We start from the raw sequence: 13,145 nt of genomic DNA, 5'->3' as shown, positions 1-13,145 counted from the left end.
TGGCAACGCTGATGTGAGTGTGACGGGGATTGGTCCACAGCCGCTGACCGCGCCCTCAACCCACACAGCTCCGAAGTGCCGTTACGCCGCACCAGTGTCTGGGAAGGGGGGCCGAGGCTCCGAAAAGCAGCAAGCGTCTCACCCATCACTCCGGGGCTTTTTGTTGTTGTTGTTGTTGTTTTGCGTGTTTTTTATTTTTATTTTTATTTTTATTTTTTTTGCTGGAGACAAAAGCCGCATCCATCACCCTCCAGCCCGGCAGCCCGCCACCATCAGCAGCCCCCGTGGAGGACTCCTCTCCTCGGCGCGGATCCTCGCCTTCTCGGCTGCGTCCATGTGTCGGATCGCCGGGTGATGCCCGCGCAGGTAAACTGCACCTTCCTCCCCCACCTCCACCCTCACCTCCCTCCCTCCCTCCCTCCCCCGCAGATCACGGGAAACGCGGCGAGAGGCTTTTTTTTGGTTGTTTTTTTTTTCTTCCCCTTTTCAATGTCACTTCTCGCCGCGGAGCGCGTGGATCGCTCTGTGATCCGCGGTGATATCGGATCCGTATCGGCACCTCCATGGCGGATTTCGCGAGGAAGAGGTTGCGTTGAAGGATGAATCAGCTAGTGAGTAACCTTGTGTTCCGGGGAGGGGTGGATTCCCTCCACTCCTAATTGATTTATTTGTTTGTTTGTTTATTTATTTATTTATTTTTTTCGGGAGTTAATTGCGGGCCGGGAGGCTCCAGCTGATCCGGGGCTGCAGCCTCATCCACATCCAGCGCCAGAGACCTCGCTATATCACAATGGGGCTGCAGGGATGCCCTCCCCGCCCCCACCGCCTCCACCTCCATCACCACCCTTCCGTTTGTCAGTATCCATCGCTCTGTCTTCCCTAAAAGTCGAAACAACTTGCTTCTTTTTCTTTCCACGAACCGACTATCCTGCTGTGTTTCTATTATTTCTGTTATTCAAACAGTGTGTGTGTGTGTGTGTGTGTGTGTGTGTGTGTGTGTGTGTGTTTTTTGTACACATGCACACAGACGCATGCACGTGCACCCACACACACGCAACCCGAAGCGTTAGTTGACATCGAACGCCAAGCCAGCACAGTATATGGGGAGGGGGCAGTGACGAGTTGGCGGTCCGGTCCATGCTGCTTCCTTTGTCCCGACGACAGGACAGCCGGGGAAGATGGGGGGGGGGGGGGGGACAATGGGGGGCACAACCGCCTCACAAACCGAAAAAAAAAAAAGAGAGAGAGAGTGGAAAAAAAAAAGAAGGAAAAACTACCCGCACAGAGCCAAGGCGTGACTTTAAACGCCGCACGCCGAGGGTTTTTTTTTTAATAGCGCCTGCTCCTCGTGCCAGATTGTTTTGGCGTGACATCATCGCGGGGGCCTCTCGAAATCTCCGTCTCGGCCCCCGGATGAACGGGAGTGACGGTCGGGTGCGAATCGGACGGATTTGACACGTTGTGTGGCCGCCTGACCGCCCGCCTTCGAGACGCACGGTTTCTGGGTGAGGGTTGGACGAAGGGCCCGCGTCCCGACTCTCCACCTGACGTCCTTTCCCGTGCGAGCCTTTGATGCGATTGATAAAAGGACGTGGGGTCAGTGTGCTGCAGGGGTGGAGGGCGTCGGAGGTGTTTTCAACTTGCCGCGTTTGACGTCGTCCTCCGCCGCCAGCGGCGGGGACGGGATTGAACGCCAAGGCGGGTTCGTTGCAAACGTGCACGTTTTGGATAAATACGCGGGTACACAACAAGTCCTCGCTGCGCTCTTGTAGGGTTTCGGGTCGCCGGAAATGATTCTTGACACTTCTGATCCCACCACTGCAGACAAAACTTGATGCGGGCGGACAGTCTCCTCCTCGGTGGATGTCGGTCGGCGGTCTTGGGCGGTTGGCCGTGCTGTCGAGCCGGGTCGCAGGCTCCACTGGATCCCTTCTGGCGCTAGAAATGACCGCCGTCATCTCTAGCGCGTGAATAGGTTTGAGCGTGAATGGGTTTGGCTGGCAGTTCGTGGACCGAGGGACTAAACGCGGCGACAGCGGAACCCGGAACAGGTGGCGTCTCACGCGCCCCGGGTTGCCGAAGCCGCCCCCGGATGGGTGGAAAGCAGACGAGGGAAGCAAAGTTAGGGGGGGATTTCGATGGGCGCCGCCTTTTTCCCGGTGCGGCCGGTCGAGCCGAGGGACCCACGTCCTCGGTCCGCCGCCTGACTCCTTCACTCCTGCACCGTCGAAAAACACAGGCGACGTGGAACGGTCGGCAGAATTTGTGTGCCGTGCCCGGTACGGCGAGGCAGAGCTGAACACACAGCGCCGCAATTCCACTTTCTGTATTTTGCATACGTTGGCTTCGTCGTGCCTCATTGGGCTTTTTTATTCCGGGGCTGGCATCCCTCGCGTGCTTTTACGCTTTGGCTCCACGCCCACTTAGGCCTTTTTATTCACATGACGGGCCCGTCGCCCGGGTTCCACCGCGTCCTCGTCCCGGTTCCTATTTTCTGGTGTCGCTCCGCTTTGATTCAGAAAGCAGCTGCCGCCGTTGAAAACAGAAACAATTACAAATAGCCTCTTGTATGGTAATAAGGAAGAATATCATGCAAATAGCAGCTCATACTTCAGCTACTAATACCGCTGTAACGAGTATAATAAGGTATCGGGAACTTCACATTCCCTACCGTTCAGTTTTCGATTAGACGGAAGGTAAAACACGGAAACACACATGAATATTGTCTCGGAGTTTAGGAGACGTTTCGCAAAGAGCAACATTGTTCGACGGCGAGAGATGGATGTGACGAGGCGGCGGCGGGGTGCTCAAAGTAATGACTAAGGCGGATTTTTGTAAGAAATCCTGTTGGCGTATGAGCGGCGAGCGGCGTGACCTATTTATTTATTTATTTATTTATTTCCCCCCCCCCCCCGCGGTCTGTCCGTGCTGTTGGACGTTGTGTGGCGTAGTGAGTGTTGTCGCTTCCTCTCTATCATGCCCCATCAAGGTCATTGCCACAGACTGAAAGTGGTGGCCCTGGCCTTTCCCTCTCTCCTGGCCCTGGCAGAGAGAAACAGGGCCCGCGGACCACTGCTGCTTCTAATCAGGGTTGACGCGTGACTCAGTTGCATGCCAGCTGCACAGCCAAACAGGGATTATTGTCCATGGATGGTGAAGACCCCGAAAAAAAAAAAAAAAAAAAAAAAGGTCACCGTCGAGATCTTCATTTCCCTACACCTTTGGCGGGTTGGGATTCATTTATTATTCATCCCTCCGTTCGTTGATTCATTCCCTCCTTCATTCATTCGTGGGAGAGCTCCGTCTGTGTTTTTGCGCTTGTTAAGCGCTTTATTTCCATTAATACGGGTCAACAAGCGCCGTTGTTAAAGTAAAATGTAAGCGTGAGGGAACAACGATTGAGCTTGATTGGTGTTTTATTTCTTTACGAAATTGAAACTAAGTCGATGAACTAGCATGGAAATAGCAAAATCAGAGGCGTAGCTTTGGCCAAATGTCGCACGATTGTGTCCTAAATACGGCAGGCCTAAATGTCACCTGGGTGGTTTATTTGTTAATTGGGGGATTTGCTCGATAAATGCTAAATAGCTGTTTCGGGGTGGCGGAGAGAGTCGGAGGGGACGCTGTCCTTTTACACAAATATCTTACTCACCTCAATCTCTCTGGATGGATTCGGGGTAAATTCGAGGGATCCATAGTGTCTTGAAACAATGGACATACATCCCTGTTTCCGTGCCAAGTTCTCTGCTTTCACATTTTTTTTTTTTTTTATCCAAGGCGCCAACTTAACCGTTTCCACTTGTCCACTGTGAATTTCAGGTCATTCCGTGCAATTTATATCACATGCCAGAACGGCAGCGTGTGATTGGTTCGTTCGGTTTGTCAGCGTCCCTCGGAGGGCACGGGGACCGCAGTCATCTTTGGTATTATTGGAGTCCTTTGCGAAATGTACTCTATATTCAGCATTGTTAAACCACTATGAACATAAAAAAAAACAAAAAACAATACAGGGCCCCAGATGCCGTTTCCTGTAATCAGAACGATTCCCCAGGAGTCGGTTGGACCGAGCGACCGAGCGAGCCTTGAGCTTTTGGTGAAATATTTTTCCGGGCGCTACGGTCAAGGAACGTTGACTCGTTAAAATATATTATTTTCGACTCGTCGGTACAACATTTCCACCTTTTTTTTTTTCTTTCTTTTCCGTAAATAATGCCGGCGTAGCGTGACGATGCAATAGGAAGTATTTCGGCTCATCCATCGTGGTTACGGTCTGACACCGGGAGAGGAGGAAGCTGAGACTCTGCCCGTGCATGTGCCCATGCAGCACAATCAATCCCCTCAGAGAAATGAAACACAATATCACCTTGTCAGGATATACGGTGCATTATGCGGCTACCGTGCTCGGGAGATGGCGGTGCGACCAAGTACCTTGTTTTGGGTCGACTTGGCCCTGCTTTGGCTAAATAACAGTGTTGGTGAAAATCCATAGTTGTTAACTAATTACTGCCACTCCCCGTGGCGTACTCTGGGGTTTGTTTTGTTGGGTTTTATTTTGTGTGACACTACATTTTAGGAGAATATAGAGACGCATCTTGAAATTGGGCCACGCTGATATCTAGTCACATTCATAGTAATTCTGACATATTTTCAAAATTATCTTTATTATTTTTTTGCAACATTGGCATCTGGGCTTTACTGCTTATCACCCGTAGCAAAGCGGCGAGGAAACAGGCCACAACGCAGGCAGAAAAGCATGAGGGATCGACTGTTTAAATACCGTAGGCCGGCCCATAAGGACCTGGACGTGTGTGGCGTGGTCGAGTTGCCTGACAGAACTAGCGCCGCAAGCCGATGTTTCTTGCATAATGATAATAAAACAGAACAATGAAATCAAATTTTAAACAATTAAAACACAAACGGCCCAATATAACTAGCTGAAAGAAAAATCCTATCAAGTGGTTAAGTTGGCAGCAAAAATATATCTTTTTACACAACGCTCCAAAAAAAGAAGCTGACCCGGCTCGTCTAATCTCCTCAGGTATTGTGGGTCTTCTCAGACCGGGGGTCCTTTTTTTATCTTGCCGGGAGAGTAGAAATCTAGGAAAGAAATTGTCACCGTTCCAGAGACGTGTTAGAGATGTTAACCCAGGGCTCAAGATGGCGAAGGAGGATAGAATGTTGTACTATACAATAAATGCCGCACTAAATCCTGAAGGGTTTCAACGTCACCTGATAGCAGGTGGTCATTCATCACTTTTAGGAGGGCGGTACGGTGCCGTGACGGGACCTCCAAACACAGACTGAAACCCTCCAAACAAACGGCAGTCATTCACATAAGCTAAAAGTTGACTCGGTGGGAAGAACGTCCGGGGGATTGGATGCGAGTTGCGTTTTGTTAGGGGACGGATTTAGAAAAGGAAGCGTGGCCTTGTGGGGGTGGAAAGATGTCGCACTCTCTGGATGTAGAACAGCCAAGATTGGTCACAGGCCTCAGCAGGTCTCAGAAGAGGCTTCAGTTAGGATTACGGCTATTCCCCTCAATTAGGTTCAGCAACATATAGAGAACGATAAAGTTTCTAACCTCAGAGTCAACCTTCCAGAAGTAGTGGGTGGCCTTTCTTTTCAGTGCTGTTTCAAAGTGATATTTGTGAAATAGCCAAATGCTGATTCTTCATGACAATGCGAGATACATCTTATTACCCGTACTGTAAGCGGAACAAAATAAAGATTTAATTGAAATAAAATAGACCAAAATTCAAAAATAAATTCCAAGACATGAAAAAAAAAAAATGGTGAAAAGAAATTGGATGCAATTGTTTTTTTATTTGGTAGGAACAGAAATGAAATTTGGGGAAGAAAATTTGAACGGACTGATGACTGTAACATCATGTAACTCATTATCTTGCCATTTCGTCGCGTTTCAACTCCACATAACGTCCATGAGTGGGGCTGGAATGAGTGTAGTATATACTGTATCAAGGTGGGGGCTTCAGCCGAGCGGGTCTGACGACCGGGGGGGGGGGAGTTGTCCCCGAACGTGTCCTTTCTGTTGTTCCGGGTGCTTCTGTTGTGCCTGCCAGACAGTTTGTTTCTGGGGTGGCTGAGGTCCCCGAGGAGGCAGCTGGGCCTTCTTCCTACAATACCGGCCTTCAGGGCACAGACATTCTCATTTATCCAAGGAGCGGAGAATCCTCCCGTCTCTCTGAGCCTGTGAGGTGCAATATCATAGCATTGACAAAATGGACATTGGACGCTGAATGCTTACCTGTCGATATCCCGCGACACCCTTGAAGATGACAACATTTGAATTGTATTCTGAGCGACAAATAACCTCAGTATTGCTCTTTGTACAAGTAAACTCCTAGTGAATGGACGTGCGAGGTAGAGACAAGTAAGATCAATCGCATATGTTAATTAATATAGAAATCCAATTAAGGTGATGTTATCCACTGAGATCCAGATGAAATATAAATATACTAAATATAGTACATCGTACTATACTTTCATAATTCCCAATGAGTCTCTCCTTTCAATCTGGGAATACAAGTGCTTGAGTTATGGTACGTGCTTTTAAAGATTGAATCCAAACAATACTTAACTGATGCGTACTGGAGCAGAAAGATGGCCGTGCGCGGCATACTTCAAGCAGCCTCCTGCAAAATGTATTTTCCTTGTAATTATTAACCGGACGAGAGATGAACAACTGTGACGTTTATCACAGTGGTTACATACAATATCATATTATGCGCAGCTCGTGGAGCCGGCTCTGTCAGACAACTCGACAGCGCCACGCGCTTCCACGCCCTTCATGGGCCGGCCAGTTTAAGCAGCCGCTGCTTTGCTGCCTGCTTTGCTTGCTGTCTTGCTGCGCTCCCTCCACCCCCCCTGCATCCACCTGTTGGGCTCTACTCTTCTATCCAATGAGGGGGATTGGAGCTCACCACTCCTATATTTCTATCTCATTCAGTATGTCTATGCTTGCTGTGCACCTCGCTGGGAGTGATGAGCGGTTGAGCCCAGACGCCCAAATAAATAAAGATAATTTTAAAGTAAATCTTTAGAGTTGTCTGTCAGAAATGCGGGCGACGTATCGGCAACCGGGGCGGCGGGTCGAGAGATCCCCGACGGCGGATGCCCCCCGTCCGCCGCACTGGAATCCCTGATGGCCGGGCCTAGTCCGTCACGCTCAAACGGCTGACCGAATGCGGCATGCGGGGCGGTGGGGGCGGGGAGGTAAACACTGTGACAGTCGTTCATTTCCGTCCCCCTCGCTCCTCTCCGGGATCTGCAGACGTCCCTCGCAGGCGGTGGGGGGGCGGGGGCGGGGAGGATCCGTCCCGCTTTTGTGATAGTACGGCGTTGGAAATCTCATCCCAACGCTGCATTGCGAAATCAATCCGCCGCCCCTCCCCATCCCCCGGCTCCCACACTCCCTGTCGTCTCGCGGGTCCCTCCCTACCTGTCGTGAGACGAGCCCCCCGCGTGCGGCCGCACCGGTGTCGGCTTCCGTCGGATTGCGTCGGCGCGGCGCGCTGGATCAGGCTGAGAGGCATCGCCCCGAGTTCAAACAGAAACAGATTCTCTCCCTCCCCTCCCCGGACATTTTTTCTAGTCTGGTATGAGATCCGGGGGGAGAGAGAGAACGAGAGAGAGAGAGAGAGAGGGAGGGAAAGGATCAGTTTTTAGTTGAAACAGAGACAGGCTTTAGATTCTGGTGTTGCCTTCATCAGAGCGTATTTGCCGTCTGGATTTTCATATTGGCGGGGTTCACTCTGGCTGCTCCGTTGCAATGCAGACCTACATGTGCACGTGTGTGTGCGCGCGCGCGTGCGTTTAGGTGTGTGCGTGTGTGTGTGTGTGTGTGTGTGAGTGCGTGCGCGTGTTGGCGGGCGACTGTGGGAGGCTCATTTGGCGTGCGATCTGCAAGCTCCTTTTGTCTGGTGGCATCTTCCTCAGAGATGTCAGCGCCGGATGCTCTAATCACCAGTGTCACAGCATAGCCGCTTATTAACCGAGATTTCAAGGGCAGGCGTCGCCACCGCAAGCAGGCCGCCATACGCACGGGACGGATACGACATGCTGTTGCTGCTCACCGAGGACTGCGGGGAATATCCTGGGGAACGTGATATGTAGACACATATATATATATATATATATATATATATATATATATATATATATGTATATATATATTTTTTTTTTGGGGGGGATGGGTTTGAATCCGTTGCCTTTAACCTGTTAAGCCGGTCGAGGCAGGTCAGGCGTCCGGTATGAGCGGAAACTAGACTCCCAGAGGAATCCGTGGCTGTTATCCGCGTCGTGCTAGCCCGATCCCTCGTGGGGTTGCGTCGTGCCGCTTCTCAGACCCGGAATCTAGAGGCCGAGAACATTCTGAAAATGTATGGGATGTCTAGGTACATCGAAGATACGTGGGTTTTTTTGAGCCGTTTCCAGAGTGTGTCGTCTAAGTCGGACAAATTTCCAATTTTCAAAAGTAATTGTTTCGGCGTCGCAACATTACGTTTCCTTACCTGTGTTTCAAGGTGACTTCAGGGAGTCTTTTCCGGGGATTTTCGACCCCCCCCCCCATTCTGGAGTGATTCAAAAATGGCTAGAGAGTGTACCAAGGCTGTGTAATTAATGGTGTCAACCCACAACTTGGTGCAGCAACTAATCACACATCGTTTGGAAGGGAACGGCCGTCAGAAGTCATGAGTAGAATGTTCAAAGCCCCTTCACACTCAAAATATTAATAGATTTATCAGGCGCAATGAAAAATATAATGTTTATTACTTTGTAACTGAAAGAAATTATTGACATACAGTGTCAAGCTGCATCTCAAATCATTCCTTAGGGTCTCAGCTCTCTTGTATGTGGCACCAACTTATTTTGTAAAATCGTCCAAATCCACAATCGTCACGTTTTCCATCCATATATCAATGGGGTATTTTTAGCCAGTGTGAGAAACTTTGGAGTACTCTGTCTTGGATGCAACGGCAAACAAATACGTAGGTCCAGCCTGCTGACAGCACATAGTAACATTTTTTTAAATAAAATTAAAGAATATATATATTTTAAAGAATTAAGTAAATGAATAGTCAATAATATACAATGTGAATTAGATGAGTTTCTATCAGTTGTGTTGAGGAACATTGACCGACATTACATTACTACTATTATTATTATTATTATTATTATTATTATTATTATTACACTATTACTATTTCACTATTATTAAATGATTATTATTACACTATATTATTATTATTATTATTATTATTATTATTACTACACTATTATTAAATTATTATTATTACACTATATTATTATTATTATTATTATTATTATTATTATTACCACACTATTGTTACTACACTAATATTTGAGTAGTGCTCTTGTCTATAGAAAGGATTTCAAAAGCACTCCCATTTCACGTAGTAGTTTTGCATAATTTGAAGATCTTGCTTTATGTTAAATTCTAAGGATCCGGTGATAATTTCAATAATTTACAGACCACTTAGACCAAATACTGCCTTTACCCAAGAGTTTGTTGAGTTGTCATATAATTTTATCCCAAATAAAGCTATTATTATTTTACGTGAAAATATGATGAAATTGTAATTTTAGGTGATTTTAACAATACATGTCTGCTGCCCCTGCCAGACTTTTGTTACTGATTTTATGGATGTTCCTGGCTCTTTTAACCTCGCTCAAGCAGTACAAGAACCGACACATTCTGAGGGCCACACCCTGGACTCAGTACTGTGCAGTGGTCTCAGCCCTGACAACACTGAGACAAAAGATATATGCGTGTGTCCGATCACAAAGCAGTTTTATTCAGTGTGGTCTTATCCCAATTTACGATAAATGACAACAATCCCGTCCGCTGCCATGTTTTTAACCGACAGCGAGCGAGTTTTCTGAGCTTTTCACTGCTGCTGCTTTGCCTTTAACTGCCTTTTATCCAGATTTTAACACACAGCCCATCTCCCATTTTAATGACATGTGTCTGACTGCCCTGGACTCTGTCGCCCCACACAAAGACAAAAAGTCAAACAAAACATCGCAGCCCTGTCTAAATGAATCCACCCAGGACCTAAAGAGAGACCGTAGGAGAAAAGGAACGGAAATGGAAGAAGAGTGGTTTAAGCGTAATTTATGAGATCTGGAAAGACGCTATGCGCAGTGATCAAAGGGCAGTCAAAGAAGCAAGAGCGGCCTTCTTCTCTAACCTGATTGATGCAAACCATTCCAACCCCCCGGATTTTATTGAAGGTAATACACCCCCTCACCCTGCTATTTTACTCAGGCCACACCAGAGATGTGTGAGGAGTTTTTCAACTTTTTTGCAAATAAAGCTGAGAATAAAAACAGGAAATGACTCCCCCTGACTAAGTTCTACATGCCAGTAGGGATATTGACGGTTATTTTAGCAATTTTGAACCTATGTCACTATCATTTTTATTTGAAATTCTATCCCACAGAAAATCAACCATGTGCAGCCTTGATATTATACCCACCACGTTTCTTAAAGAGGTGATTGAAACACTGAGACACAGTTTATTATCTATTATAGATAGCTCGCTGGAAAAAGGCATTTTTCCTTCTGCATTTAGACATGCTGTGGAATCCCAAGAAACCGCCATCCCACTGTTCTTAACAATTTCAGGTCCATTTCCAAACTTCCATTTCGTTCCATTTTCCGTTTTGGTTCCTCAAAGGTTTTGCAGAAGGTGGAATCAACCCGGCTTTCAACTTTTGTGAGGCATAATAACATCTTTGATAAATGCCAGTCTGGTTTTAGAGCTTTCCGTAGTACGGAAACTGCCCTCCTCAAAGTAACCAACAATAACCTTTTCGCAGCTGACGGGGGAAAGCACAATCTTAATTCTTGAAGATCTAAGTACATCACCATTTTACTTGATCGTCTTAACACCTGGGCTGGCATCCAGGACACTGCACTTGGCTGGTTTTATTCCTACCTTTTAGAAAGAACCTTCACGGTCACCAACTCATCCTCTACAGCTCAAATTACCTGTGGTGTACCGCAAGGCTCTATTCTAGGTCCAATTTTCTTTTCAATCTGTGTGCTGCCTCTTGGCCAAATTATCCAAAGACATTCTTTTCATTGCTACGCCAATGAGACACAGATATACCTTCCGTTGTAGATTGTCTCAATGATATCAATCGTTGGATGGCACAGAATAGTCTCCAGCTCAATAATTCAAAATCTGAAATTATATCGTTCGCTCCCCCCAATTCAACCGGTCAACGTGAGAGTGGCCTTAGCGTTCTGTCCGCAAATGTGGAGAAACTTGGGAGTACCATTTGACTCTGATCTAAACTTTTAACAACAAATTAAAAGTTGTCCAGTCCTGCTTAACTTAGAACCATTTCAAGAATCAAACCAATACTATCACACAGCGACCTGGAAAAAAAAGTAATCCACGCCCTAATCTTCTCACGACTAGACTACTGTAACTCCCTCCTTTCCGGCATCAAACAAAAAGCACTCTCTGGCCTCCAACTAGTTCAGAAGGCGGCGGCTCGGCCTCACACCGGTTGTAACGGACGACATCACATCGCACCCAATCCTGGCTTCTCTCCATTGTCTCCCTGTTCGGTTCAGGATCTATTTTACGATTTTACCGATCACTTTTAGAGCACGTCTTACTCCAATTTAGCTCGAAATATTCAGTTGGTCGGGTTAACTGATGCGTCACTATTCGTAGATAAAATGAACAGATGAGATTTGCAGTAAGACGCTTTATGACGTCATCATATTATTTACTGTAAATGTACAGATTCCGATTGAGAATGTCCGTTCCGGCCAGGGCACGGAGTGGACTGAGTCATTCTGTACTTGTTCGTCACAACCAAACTATCGATTTACGTGTGTATTCATATAGCTTCTTACCTGGTAGATGTCAGTAGAACTGTTAGATTGATATTTTAAATCCCTGGTCGACATTACTTTGCCGGATTAATGGAAAACTGAATTGAAAATAATCCTTGAAATGTCATCTGAGCGTCCCCCGAAAAAACTGGAGGGGGGCTGAGTGATGAGTTCAAAATACAAGGTGGTCTCGGAAAAATAGAAGCCGCTCAATGTGTATTGCCCACATGAAATATCACAACGCTCTTCGTATTTCATGGAAACAGAACTTACTGAATATGTAATCCAAGCAAAAAAACTGAACTCAACTTTACAAAAGAAATATGTAAATTACACTGCTATCGCAAATCACCGGAAATACGTCATCATTGACGTACACGGCACACAACATCTACCGTCACAGAAGCTCAGGATGTACTTTAATGCAGCAAGGGTCTCGTTCGAAAATGAACAAGATGAGGTTAACAGTAAGACACAAACAACTGTAATACGTACCTAACACGAATAAGCTGGACCCTGTGTATTGCTGTCTGCAGCTATATTTGTTATTATTATTATCACTACACTATTACACAGTAGCATAAAATGAAGAAAAAAGAGATCATTAAATGTAATTATATGTATGACAATCAATCGACAATTAATCAACTAAAATTTCACGACCGCGACAGCTGCGGCTCTCCTCCCTGCGACTAAACATGTGGAAAAACAACCTCTTCATGGCCTTCGAGCGCACGACATACAGAAGCCCACTGCAGACACCGACTGCAGATCATTAGATGGAAACAGAGCCAGATAAAAATCTCCCTTGATTTCCGAGTTGGAGTTGAAACCCATTTTCTCTCTCCCTCTCTCTCTCTCGAATAAAGGAAAAAAAACAAGAACACAAGAAAAAAAGATAATTATACGTCATAATGCACACGCACACGGAGGCGAGCTTTAGCGCCGCGGAAGCAACAGAAACACACAACAATGCAATCATGTTTTTTTTTGTTTTGTTTTGTTTTTTTAACATAATTGCATTGTCGTTTCCGTCCATTTAGCGCGTTTACACTTATCGGGCTGCCCTTTTTTCATCTCGGTAATCACCACCGCCACGTCAGCGTATATGCACACACGTCCACTTTGCATTTAACCACCCGCTGATGTTGGAGGAGTTCTCTGCCTCGTTGGAGGTGGAATTTATGCCCCCTATAAATCACCGCGCTAAGAGACGGTGCGGGATACAGGGGCCGTGTTAACGGTCAAG

The sequence above is a fragment of the Zeus faber genome (genome assembly GCF_960531495.2).
Source record: "Zeus faber genome assembly, chromosome: 14".
In the NCBI taxonomy this organism is placed as follows: domain Eukaryota; kingdom Metazoa; phylum Chordata; class Actinopteri; order Zeiformes; family Zeidae; genus Zeus; species Zeus faber.
The sequence above is the reverse complement of the archived record's forward strand: the minus strand, read 5'-3'. Positions refer to the sequence as shown.